The 13584-nt window shown below is 45.8% G+C and overlaps 1 protein-coding gene across 1 annotated transcript in view; it reads right to left on the bottom strand.

The window, feature by feature from the left end:
- The window catches only part of MTOR (mechanistic target of rapamycin kinase), a 115485-nt gene that overhangs the window by 46015 nt on the left and 55886 nt on the right, over nucleotides 1–13584 (bottom strand). The gene's annotated exons all lie outside the window — the stretch shown is intronic.

The following is a 13584-nucleotide window of genomic DNA, read 5'->3' on the forward strand; positions in this document are numbered from 1 at the left end:
GGGCAGCTGGGAGTTTCCTACAGCCCGTTCAATAAACGCTCCCTTGCGTGCCCCGGGGTCTTTCCGTATTAATGCTGGAGGCTTATAAAGGGCAAACTGTTCAAAGCTCAGCCCAACAGCAGAGGAGTGCTTAACAACACAAACCAGGCCTCACCGACGCTAACAAACAAGTGTAGAGAGATGGAGGCTTAGGCAGCAACGTGCCCACGACAACAGTGCACAGGATGACAGGTCAACCAGATAGCCTGTCTCCTCTCCACGCTCACCAGGGCCAGAAGGAAAAGATGGCTGCGGCGCAAGAATTTCTAGGCTAGTGGATCCCGTCCCAGTGCCGTCTTGGCATGGGTGTTGGGGTAGATTTGTATCCTACTTCACTGCGCAGTGAGAACATCCAGTTGAGCTCTTGTATAGTTGCGAGTCGACAGAGCAAACAGAAGCTGCCTACCCACAGAATAAAACGCAGAGCCCACAAGTAAACCTGGTGTTAGAAATACAATGAAGAGAGACAGACAGGGAAACACGATGAATTAGGATATCAAGAGGGGAAAAGGCAATTATTCAGACATATTCACTCATTCATTCCCCACCTCCCCTCCCTCACTCCAAGATTTAACTTTTATTAAAGGAAGCTGAGTTGAAGAGCTTGAAACTGGGAAATTCTTGGCAATTGAGGGAAACACTTTTTAGAACTGAGTCGAATTAACAAATAAGATATGGCCTCAATGCCTCCTACACCAAACAGATTACACCAGGCATCTTTTCTCCACTATCCGAAACTCTTTCCAGACGTAGGGAAAGCGTGTAAGCTGAGTAAGGGACTCCGACGTGAAGGAGCTTCTCGTTGCCTTGGCGACAGCCTTGGCGAGAGCGATGGCTGAGGAGCTAGTGCTGGGAGTGGGGACTGTTCACTTCCCCGTGACTCGCCTCTTCAATCTTTTCCTCGGTGCTTTTCACAGGCAAGTGGTGACCAGTCTCACTGAGGATGAGACTGAAGAAACAGCGGGTCATTAACTGCTCCACATCCTAACTAATGCTGACCCACTAGCAAACCAACAGGAGGGTCTCTGGCTCGGCATCCAAATGCCACTCTTACTACCTGAAGGGAAACCTGAGGAACTGTGTTGTTTCCTAAGTCACTGCTCTTTGGGCTTCTGGACTGGTGTCAAATCCAATGTCATCTGGCCTGGTAATTCCTCATGGTACGGCTCACTTGGTTATCAACCTCATCTCTTAGCCTTGGTGCCTTGATGACCTTCGGCTACTAAGAGCAAAGTGATGCAGGATAGCTCAACACGAGCTGGAGCCCACTGGAAAGCCGGTCACACGAGGAGCATCTGCAGTCACATCTGGGGAACTACTCAGGCCTTCCTAGTGCTCGCATCAGGAATTTACGAGAACGTCATGCACTTGCTTCCCAAATGGCTCTGGGCCTTCTCTCTCCTATTTCTAGTGCAGTCTACATTTTATTTGGTTCTCTGTCAAGTAAAAATACTCTGAATACCCTTGGTGCTGGGCTGGTGACACATGCAACACAGCTGACAGCGGACCTGGGCGGGTCTGGCTGAGGAGCTCCTGAAGAGCCAAGTTGAGGCCCAGATGGACCCTGCTTTGTATCAAGCAGTATATCAAGCAGTCTTTTTTTTTTTTTTAATGAATTTTTTCTGTTGCTTTATCTTTTTAAATTAATGCACTTTTTTTTTTTTTTTTTTTTTTTGCGGTACACGGGCCTCTCACTGTTGTGGCCTCTCCCGTTGCGGAGCACAGGCTCTGGATGCGCAGGCTCAGTGGCCATGGCTCACGGGCCCAGCCACTCTGCGGCATGTGGGATCTTCCCGGACAGGGGCACGAACCCATGTCCCCTGCATCAGCAGGCAGACTCTCAACCACTGAGCCACCAGGGAAGCCCTAATTAATGCACTTTAAAAAAATTAATTAATTAATTTATTTTTGGCTGCGTTGGGTCTTCATTGCTGCACGTGGGCTTTCTATAGTTGCGGTGAGCAGGGGCCACTCTTTGTTGCGGTGCGTGGGCTTCACATTGCGGTGGCTTCTTTTGTTACTGAGCTCTAGGCGCGCGGGCTTCAGTAGTTGTGGCACGTGGGCTCAGCAGTTGTGGCTCACAGGCTCTAGAGTGCAGGCTCAGTAGTTGTGGCACACGGGCTTAGTTGTTCCGCGGCATGCGGGATCTTCCCGGATCAGGGCTCGAACCCGTGTCTCCTGCATTGGCAGGCGGACTCTTAATCACTGTGCCACCAGAGAAGTCCCCCAAGCAGTCTTTCTTATTTCTCTTATAGAGCGGTAGCTGCTTCTGTCCATCCCTGTTACTTCTTCCAGCACCAAGACTTAGCTCTGTGTCCAACGGATGATTAAAAACAAAACATCTTGATTCCTGTACAGAGCCAGGAAGATCCAGGATTGGTGGGGCCCTGATGTCTTTTCATCAAGCAGTTCCCCTGGGACTCTGGGGAGCTCAAGGGTATGACAGTCTCTTTTCAAGCAGGACAGCAGTGAAGACAGAAGGCAACGTGAGAACATCCGAAATGTACAGCGGAGAAAGGTGGTGAGGGGTAATTCAAACGCAGGTGGGTAGGGAGAGCGAAGGGGGCTGGCAGGCCTTAGGGTCCCCCCCTTAAAGCCACAGTCAGGGCATGAAGATAGCACCCCAGGGTCTGGCAGGACAAACTTTCCTTTCTTGCTTCAGAAACTTAGGAAGAGTAAATTTACTCCTTTTCTACATATTAAGAAAAGGAGGCTGGCCTCATTACCTGGTTTCAAAGCTGGGACATTTGGTGTCCTTGGCACCCTCAGGGACCTAAGGCACCAAGACAAAAAAAATCTGGTGCAAGAGAGGTGGGTGGACTGCCTTGGACAATCACATGGGTTCCTGACAACTCAGACCACAGTGGCTTAAGGATAATGAGCTCTTACTTTGTCTTCACCCTTTCCTTTGTCTGCTCACAGTGTAAATGACACGTCTGTCATAATATCTAGAAGACTTGCCAGATCTGTATGTGAGAAAGTGGGGCCTTAAGAATAAAAAAGATAGAATGTTAACAACTGTGTAGATTAGGGAAAGGAGAGACAAAAACTATCTTTTCGAGACTGGTAGGAGGAAGTATATCTTTTTTTTTTTTAATTAAGAAAAAGTGGGGGGAGGGAAGTTCACCACGATATTAGAACGTTACTTTTGCCCATGCATATTCTGTATAAATACATATTTTATGCACAGTGCTAGCTAGAGTGATCATACAGCTTTGGATTCTGCTCTTTCACATATCACAGGCATTTCCTACTTTATCCGGAGTCTTCATAATTATTTTTATTTATTTATTTATTTTTCTTTTGAGGTACGCAGGCCTCTCACTGTTGTGGCCTCTCCCGTTGCGGAGCACGGGCTCCGGACGCGCAGGCTCAGCGGCCACGACTCACGGGCCCAGCCGCTCCGCGGCACGTGGGATCTTCCCGGACCGGGGCACAAGCTCGTGTCCCCTGCATCGGCAGGCGAACTCTCAACCACTGTGCCACCAGGGAAGCCCCTTCATAATTATTTTTAACAGCTGCATAAGAATGTCACCCTGCTGCTGGATGGCACGTACGAGCCCGTCTCGTGGGCGCACCCTCGTGGCTGGGTGAGAGCAGCACTAGTTAAGCCACCAGGGCGCCAGGAGCGCGGCAGGAGCTCCCACTCTGCTCACAGGCGGTCGGTCCTGTAGACGCCTGCGGGCTCAGCCCTGGGAATCAGAGCGGCCTCCCTGAGGATGAGCACAGTGCTCGGCAACAAGCAGGGCAAGCGGGCCCATTTCACCCATCACCTCCACGCCCCTCCTGGCTGAATGCGGGGCCCGGGCTCCCCAGCACAACCAGAGTAAGGCACTGAGAGGTCGCAGAGACCTGGAGTGTCAAAGCACACGATTTGTGCTGGCCGGGTTTCCAACCCAGGGGCCTGTCAGAGGCGTGCTGTAAAAATGATGAATGGCTGTCACATTTCCAAGGCCCTGGCTGATTTAGGGAGCCGCTGGCATGCGCATCAGTCCCAGCGTGTCAGCCAGTTAATTACTGCCAACTTTATCTTTCTTGTCAACACTTCTTGACAAATTGGCCATTATCTCTTTATTCTACAACAGTGAGCACTGCTCCTTTTCTGGTGATGCCTGGAGGTTTTTCTCCTCCTTTCTGCTTCTTCATATCCAGAGTGAAATGAAGAGCTCTGAGAGAGACGATCAGGAAGAAGAAGCTGTCAGGAAACAACAAAGCGGGGAGGGCTGACAGACTGAAGCCCAAAGCTTATTTTCAACTACCTTGACTCAAAATAGAGTTGATGTTTTGGGTAAAATCCTGATTTCTTGGCTTCTGCATGTCCAAGAGCTCTGACTCAGTCTATTATGTGGATGAAGTTGGGAAACAAAAATTAAATGACCTGGCATCCAGTGACTCGGCAGCCTTGAACTCTCCACACTTATAATCGTGTGAGCAGATGTGCGCTGGCCTTGTACCCCAGTACGGAGTTAGGCCACATTGTAGAAATACTGATGCCCATTCTGGGATCAGGAAAAGGAAAAAAATATGCCTACCTTTTTAGTAAGGAAAAGCTGACAGATGAGGAACATAACATACTGTAATTGAATCACCAAGATTCATAGCCAATGAGATGTCCAAAAGAATCTGGAGAGATCAATGGTGTTACCACTGATACATTTCATTGTCACTGGGACAGACTGTGTCAGAGGTGGCCATGGGGCACCTACCGTATTTCATCAATTCTAAGAGGTACACTTTAACAGCTCTGAAACCATGATACAGCTTAGAATTCAAGGTTTCAGAGTGCTGTGACCCAGTTTAATTGCCAGCAGTCTGTTCCCCCTCGCAGTGGTACACGAAAGTCAGAAGCAGCTTTGCTAACTCACCGTAAGAGTGGTCCCACTAAGTCTCCAGCCATTCCTGAGGATGAGCTAGACGCAGCGGAGGAGCAGAGGTTAACTACTGACCGACAGCAAGCGGCACCCTTTAGAATGGTCTTGGGTTACAAGGAAAGACCCTCTGTCCTTTTGGTCAGCTTTAGGGGAAACCCCAGGACTCTTCCCTTTGTACAACTCCTCACTCATGGTCAGCTTTCTGCACTGAAAAGCAGCTTTCCTTGGAGTTTGTAAGATGCCCTATACAGGCAAGCTGTTGTAAAGTGAACCTGTAAGAAGTCTTTAGAGCAGCCAGAAATAAATTTAAGCTCTGCTGATGACTGGTGAGGGACTTGGCCTCTTGGGTAATGGCTGGATGTCAAAGGGCATTAAAGAAAAAGATGGGGCTAAAAAGAAAGATATAATCTGTGCTTGTGCTCGGGCTACAAAGGGGTTTCCTCCATCTGCACACTCTTTGCTGCTTGGAGCTTTTCTACAGGGGTATGGATTCCTCGAGGCACACTGGCACTTTTGAAGGCAGCATGAGTCCAGACGTTTGGAATGTATTTTTACTGAGAAGTGCGAAGCTTTGAGCAAATCCTTCCCCTCTGGACAGAGCGTTTTCTCTTCCAGCAGAGGTGTGGGAAAAGAACAAGACTGTGTACCTTTTCTGGAAGCCTGGAAACAACTGTAAAAGCTGGGCTCATACTTCCAAGCAACGCAACAGAGACACCTTGGGAACATGTGTTTAGAATTAAGACACAGAGTGGGTTTGTTCGTCCATCTAGCCCCTTGCCTGTAGGCTGTAAAGCCCAGTCACCCTCACTGTTAACTGGTAGCTCAGGCACAAACTGGTTCAATTTCTTTAACATTCTCAAAGAGTTACAGGCCATTTCCCATTAGCGCTGCCTAAGTCAGGGAGGCTAAGACCCAGGCTGAAGGGAAGCTCCTCAGTCCCAGGGCGACTGCACATAGACTTGAAATCTTGTCCTGCACCCCGGCAGGAATCCGTCTTTGGCTAAGAGTGATTTTTTGCAATTGCAATGTAATGGATGTTTGATTTCCCTTTGGAGACAGACAAGATTTGTTGGGTTCCTGGATTAATTACGGGGAATACAGCTGCCCAGAGACATGACATGTTACTTTCTGTGTTCTGTCTTCAACATGAGCTGCTGCATGTGGCCCCTCAGGCCGTGGTAAGGATTAACCGACAGGTCGATGCAGGGTCAAGTTATAGGATATGCCATTCATACAGGCCTCCAGAATCAACGGCGGGGGTGGGGGGCTGGGGGGTACAAAACCGTACCACAATGCTCTGTGGCCCTCTCACTCGTCTTCATATGTAAAGAAACAGGGGTGAGACGCAAATCGATGGTTTCCAGGGATACAAAGTGATCATACAATCAGGCTGCTACCTCAAGTTACTGGTTAAAAAAAAGAAGGCTGAACCAAATGATCTCAACTCTTCCAGTTCTCACTCTCTTTGATTCTATAACTAAAATCTATGGAAGAAAATGTTAAAGCAGGAGAGAAGGCAATCCCCTGCAATGAAGGACTCACCATGATAAAATACTGGCAATGACCATGGAGAGAGACTCTAAGTCTCCATGTCAGATGTTTATTTAGGAGAAAAGAACCTTCTGCTGGGAATTCATTCTTTCATTTGACAAGTTCCAATACAGTATCTCTTTTGTCTCAGGCTTTGTGCTAAGTGCTGGTTGCTAGAGCTACTACGGTAGATAAGACAGGTATGGTCTTTGCTTTCACAGAGCTTATAGGTCAGTGAAGTAGATATACAAAACACAAATGGAAATAAGTGCTGTGGAGTTAAACACCATGAAGAAAACAGAGATGGAGAATGGCACAGGGGACTTATTTTAGATTCAGGTGGACAGGGAGGTTTTTCTGATGAAATGATAATCGATTACCTAAATATCAATACTACTTAGTATTTGCTAGATATGGACTATGTGTCAGACACAATTCAAAGTGTCTTACAGCTCATACAACTCAATAACAAAAAAACAAACAACCCAATCGAAAAACGGGCAGAAGACCTAAATAGACATTTCCCCAAAGAAGACGTACAGATGGCCAATAGGCACATGAAAAGATGCTCATCGTTGCTAATTATTAGAGAAATGCAAATCAAAACTACAGTGAGGTACCACCTCACACTGGTCAGAATGACCACCATCATTAAAACGTCTACAAGTAAGGGACTTCCCCGGTGGTGCAGTGGTTAAGAATCCACCTGCCAAGGCAGGGGACACAGTTTCGATCCCTGGTCCGGGAAGATCCCACATGCCACGGAGCAACTAAGCCTGTGCGCCACAAGTACTGAGCCTGTGCTCTAGAGTCCATGAGCCATAACTACTGAGCCTGCGTGCCACAACTACTGAAGCCCATGCACCTAGAGCCCATGCTCCGCAACAAGAGAAGCCACCACAATGAGAAGCCCATGCACAGCAACAAAGAGTAGCCTCTGCTCGACGCAACTAAGGAAAGCCCGCACACAGCAACGAAGACCCAATGCAACCAAAAGTAACTTAATTAATTAATTTTAAAAAATACTAAAAATAAACAAAGGACTAGTGTTCAAAAAAAAAAGTCTACAAATAATAAATGCTGGAGAGGGTGTGGAGAAAAGGGAACCCTCCTACACTGTTGATGGGAATGTAAACTGATGCAGCCACTATGGAAAACAGTATGGAGGTTCCTCAAAAGACTAAAAATAGAGTTGCCATTTGATCTAGCAATCCCACTCCTGGGCATATATCCAGACGAAACTATAATTTGAAAAGATACACGCACCCCTATGTTCACAGCAGCACTATTTACAACAGCCAAGACATGGAAACAACCTAAATGTCCACTGAGAGATGAATGGATAAAGAAGATGTGGTATATATATATATATATATACACAATGGAATATTACTCAACCATGAAAAGGAATGAAATAATGCCATTTGCAGCAACATGGATGGACCTAGAGACTATCATACTAATGGAAGTAAGAAAGAGAAATACAAATACCATATGATATTGCCCATATGTGGAATCTAAAACACGACACAAATGAACATATCTACCAAACAGAAACAGACTCACAGACATAGAGAATAGATCTGTGGTTGCTAAGGGGGGTGTGTGGTGGGGGGAGGGAAAGACTGGGAGACTGGGATTGGCAGATGCAAATTATTCTTTATAGGATGGATAAACAACAACGTCCTACTGTATAGCACAGGGAACTATATTCAATATCCTGTGATAAACCGTAATGGAAAAGAATGTGAAAAAGAATATATCTATGTGTATAACTGAGTCACTTTGCTGTACAGCAGTAATTAACACAACGTTGTAAATCAACTATACTTCAATAAAATTAAAAAAAAAACAAAGTGTTTTATGTGCATTATCTATTTTTAAATAAGCTTCCTGGCTGAAGTACAACATATATACACAGGAAAGTATACACCTAATTGTACAGCTTGATAAATTGTCACAAAGTGAAGATACCCTTATAACTACCACCCAGACCAAAAAACAGAACACAACACACTGCCAGCATCCCAGAAGCACCCAAGCCTTCTCCCAATCACAGCTTCACTTCTCATCCCCAGAGGTAGCAACTCATAAGAGGTAACAACTATCTCACTTCTGATACAATTGGTTAGTTTCACCAGGTTTTGAACTCTATATAAACATTCAACATTATGTTTACGAGATACATACACGTCATTGCATGCCACAGTTTTGTCTTTTTACTGCTGAATAGTATGTCACTGTATGAACATACCACAATTTATCTGTCTTACTGTCGATGGGGGTTTACGCTGTTTTCAGTTTCTATGGTAAGTCACGTTACTACATTCCTTGTTTTTTTGGCCGCACCATGTGGCATGCGGGATCTTAGTTCCCTAACCAGGGATCGAACCCACGCCCCCTACGTTGGAAGGGCGGAGTCTTAAGCACTGGACCACCAGGGAAGTCCGGACAAACATTCCTATATGTGTCTTTGGCGCATGTGTGCTTACATTTCTGGTGGGAACAAATCTCGCAGTAGAATTGCTCGCTTACAGGGGCATGTTCCAGTCTCAGAAGATACTGACAAACTGCCACTTTACATTTCGACCAGAAGGGTATGGAAATCCCAGCTGCTCCACATCTTCGCCAACACTTGGAATTTAGTGTTTTCCATTTCAGCCATTTTGATTGGCGTGTAAGTTGCACCTTCTGGTTTATTTTTTTATTTAAAAAAATTTATTTTTATTTATTTATTTTTGGTTGCGTTGGATCTTCGTTGCTATGTGTGGGCTTTCTCTAGTTGTGGTGAGCAGGGGCTACTCTTTGCTGTGGTGTGGCAGGTTTCTCAGTGTGGTGGCTTCTCTTGTTGCAGAGCACGGGCTCTAGGCACGCAGGCTTCAGTAGTTGTGGCTCACGGGCTCAGTAGTTGTGGCACACGGGCTTAGTTGCTCTGCGGCATGTGGGATCTTCCCAGACCAGGGCTCGAACCCGTGTCCCTTGCACTGACAGGCGGATTCTTAACCACTGCGCCACCAGGGAAGTCTTGCATCGTATAGTTTAAATTTGAGTTTCCATAATGACTAATGAGCCTGAGCAGTCTTTCATGTGTCGACTGGCCTTGTGGACATAATCTTTTGTGAAATAAGTACCTGTTCACATCTCTTGCCAATGCTTTAATTGGCTAATCTTTGTTTGTTTGTTAGGAGTTCTATATATACTCTGGATACAGTATACACAGAAGTATGTACTGGAATACCTTCTTGCCTTTTTACTTTCTTCATGGTGTTTTCCAGTGAAAAGAAATGACTCCTTTTATTGCATTTGATGTTTTCCTTTATGGTCAGTGTTTTTCAAATCTTGTTTAAGAAATCTTTGCTTATCCCAAGATGCTGAAGATAATCTCCTATGTTATCTTCTAGAAGCTCTACTGTTTTCCAATTTAGAATTTAAATCTCCTGGACTTGAGGTTTTGGGTGTGGTATGGGGTAAGGGTCAAGAACCTTTATCTCCCCATAAGGCTATCTAGCCTACCCAGAGGAACTCACTGTTCTATAGTGGTACCTTGTCATAAATCAAGGGTTCATATATGTGTGGGTCTGTTTCTGGACATTCAAATCTGCTCCATTTATCTATCCTTGTGCCAATACTACATTGCCTTAATTACTTACTGTAGCTTTAAGATAAATCTTGATTTCTAATAAGGTAATTCCTCCAAATTTATTTTTCTTCTTCAAAAATGCCTTAGCTATTTTTAATCTTTTGCTGTATTTAACTTAGTCCTCACAAAAATCCTGTGAAGTGGTTATAATCTTTTTTTTTTTTTTCTGTGCTGAACAGCATGTGGGATCCTAGTTCCCCAACCAGGGATCAAACCCATGCCCCCTGCAGTGGAAGCGCGGAGTCCAGACCACTGCACTGCCAGGGAAGTCCAGGAGTAGTTAAAATTTTTATCCCCATTTCACAGATTGGTCAACTCCGAGAAGTTAATTAATTTGCCCAGGGTCATATAACTATCAAGTGATGGGAAGGGATTAGAACCCAGATTTATCTGATTCTAGACTTAATTACCTTAAGTCCTTCAGATACCAACTCCTTAATCCTCAAGCCAGATGAGCCCTTCAGGGCATTTAATATGAATGCATTACAATTTTAAGAAATTCTGATGTTCTAAACCACCCACTTCCAGTTAAAAATCTTGTTTGGTAACTACAAAGAGCCACTGTCCTGGTGAGACTCAAAAAAAAACAAAGCAAGAAGTAAAAGCTTCCTGGCTTCCTTCCACAGCCCCCTGTCTCCCAAGTAACACTTACAGCCTCGCCGGGATGTACAAGGGCCCTGAGGCCCGACGCGCCTCCACTCGTCCAGCTTTAATTCCTGCCACCACCCCTCTTCCTTCTTGCCCCTTAACGCCACACTTGACTACTTAGGCTCTATAAGCCCAGGCTTTTCATACAGCTGCACCTTGGCTCAGAATGCCCTCTCCCACTTCTGGCTACTTCTTCCTTTAAAAAAACCAAAAAACCCCACAGAAACAACAACCCTGGGCATCACTTCCCTCAGGAGACCTTCCAGAACCTCATCTGGGTTGGGCACTCCCCCTCTGCTGTGTCCCCCACCCCAGCATGTCACATTGCCCTGGAGTTCAGCTGTCTGTCTCTCCACCTAGCCTGTGAGGCACCTGAGGCTGCAAATTCCTAAGAGGGTTCACAGACAGACTTTTTTGCTAGGTGCTATAATTAAACAGTAGATGCTAAGAGGAGGCCTGAACGAAATGGTTTCTAATAAGCCCAGGACACACTCTTTGGGAGAAGTGGCAAACTAGAAGGCTTAGGGAAGAGGTGCAAATACCTTCTGTGATGGACCTGGACTTCGGGCTGAGATGGAAGTAGGACTGAGCGGTAGAAGGGTCAGGGATTAAATGGCCACATGTAGTAAGGCAGCTGTGGCTCGTTAGAAGACTTCGGAAGTAAAATATGACCACAAACACACAGCTAAACTAACAACAAGGCAGATTCTTCTGAGATGTATTCATTCAACAAACAGAGCCTGGCACTGAGGGCAGCTGTTCCTCCCTCACCAGTTTGGAAGCATGGTTTAAGAGTAGGCAGGGGCACGAATACACTGGAAAACGAGGAGTCTCTCCAACAGGAACATTTTCAAAAAAATGAGACATGACGCCCCTATCGGGGGAGAAGGAAAGACCAGCTCTAGGCCCTTCTCAGCTCTGGAATTCCCAGGCTGCTCGGACACATCCAATCCTTGGTGCCAGCCTAAGGCAGCACAGCCCAGACTGTGAAGTAAAAGCTCACTGGCTTTTCTCAAAAGAACATAAGCTTTATTTTCATAAACATCTATCTCAAGAGCTCCAAGCTGACCCTCTTTCACCACCAGCAAAATGGAGAAAAGGAAAAACTGTAAGGTGTCCAACACAGGTTTTCCACATTTTCTCAATTAATTCCCATTTTTTATGGTCACACTGTTCACCGAAGGGCAGAGAAGGGATTAAAAGCCTCTCAGAGAAGGGAAAACTGCCTTAGTCTTCCGCATTTGTCCTGGTTTTCTCTACTGGCTTAGCTGTACTCAAAACAAGGACTTATTTTTCCTTCTTTCAGAAATTCAGAATCTAGGACACCCTAGGGTTGTAGATGTTCTGGAGGACAGATAATCCTCTGGCGTGGGATATACTCTTATGTAGCTATTTTTCTCAAAATGGGGGGCGGTGTTGAAGATTTGGGCAGATTAGACAATTTAAGAAAATCTTCAAATAAAAAACGCTTCTGTCTCCAACTTAAGCCTTATGTTAGAAATAAGTTTCCAGAAAACAAATGTCAGAGAGTAGGCACTCATGCTAAAAGCTAGATGCTTTCAATCCAAACTTAGGAACCCCTTCCTACCTTTCCTGGAAAGGACTGCTACATGGGTTGCAAATATGAACGACCGATTCGTTATCTGCCCAGATATGAGAATCTATTCATAACAAAATGTTTCTGTTTGGGCAGAGGAAATGGTTACTGGAAAGAACAAACAAAAAGCCGGCCAGGAATCCATAAAGCGCCATTGTTCCATGATGTTCTCTACCAAGACAGCAGCATCGTGTGTGATGCTACATACAGTTGTGTGCCACACGGTTTAAGCTCGGTGCTCAGTGTCGGTTAAGCTGGGTAGGAGATCATCTTGAAGATCCTCGTGGAGTCTAGCAGACCCTGCTGAATGACCCTGTCGGATGCTGGCCGTCGGGGCCAGGTTCGCCTTAGTGAAGTGAGCTCCATGAGCTAAGGCTGCAGTGACCGGCTGGACTAGACATTTGCAAAGAGACAGCAGGGACTGGCTGACAGTGCCAATTCTAAAAAGACCCTTTTGAGCAGAATGACAAGCTGCTGCAGGACTCCGGCAACATCCTCACTCCTAAGCAGGCAAAGAAGATGAGCAGGTTAGCAAACAAACCCTGATCCACCTGATCCACTCCTGCTTTTTGATTTACAGGAAAAAAAAAAGTGTTTGGTAACTCCAGCTGCCTGAACAGAAATGACTTTCTGAGAAGCAGAAGCCCTGACTGGAAAAAGGCTCTGGGGGTCACGGCGGGAAGGAGGGCTGCCAGGCCTCAGGCTTGTGTGTGAAGGGCCCATATGGAATAGCAACGGTATAAGCACTGCACCCGGAAACAGCAAGAGTATGTTCCGAAGACAGTGACCGTGTACGGACAGAGGGAACGTTGTTTACCTTCTTAGTGAAAAGCTCATTTTAAGGATTTAAGATTTGCTGAAAAGCCAGTTTTTTTCCCCACTTGTTTTCAAAGGAGGAATCTCCTTTAAATACAGTACATGAAAAATTACAATATCCCTATTGTCAGGGATATATATAGAGAATATATATATATCATATACAGAGAATAAATCTGCAAACCATATTTCATAGGAAAAGGGAAATGAGCCTCCAGACATGGATTATTAGGCAATGGGGATGTTCTTCTCTACGTTTTAACATACTTTCCAGGTTTAGAACCATGGGCCGTGGCTGTGCCTGTCGTCTGTTCTGCATGAACACTGGTGGGCGTGCAGGTGCCCATTCCGGGACCAAGTTCTGCGTTTTCACCCCTGCTGCCATCGCTGCCACTTCCATGCCAAATGTCAACTGTGAGAGGCGAACACTGGCCCATTCTTTA

This window comes from Phocoena phocoena, chromosome 1 (assembly GCF_963924675.1).
Source record: "Phocoena phocoena chromosome 1, mPhoPho1.1, whole genome shotgun sequence".
In the NCBI taxonomy this organism is placed as follows: domain Eukaryota; kingdom Metazoa; phylum Chordata; class Mammalia; order Artiodactyla; family Phocoenidae; genus Phocoena; species Phocoena phocoena.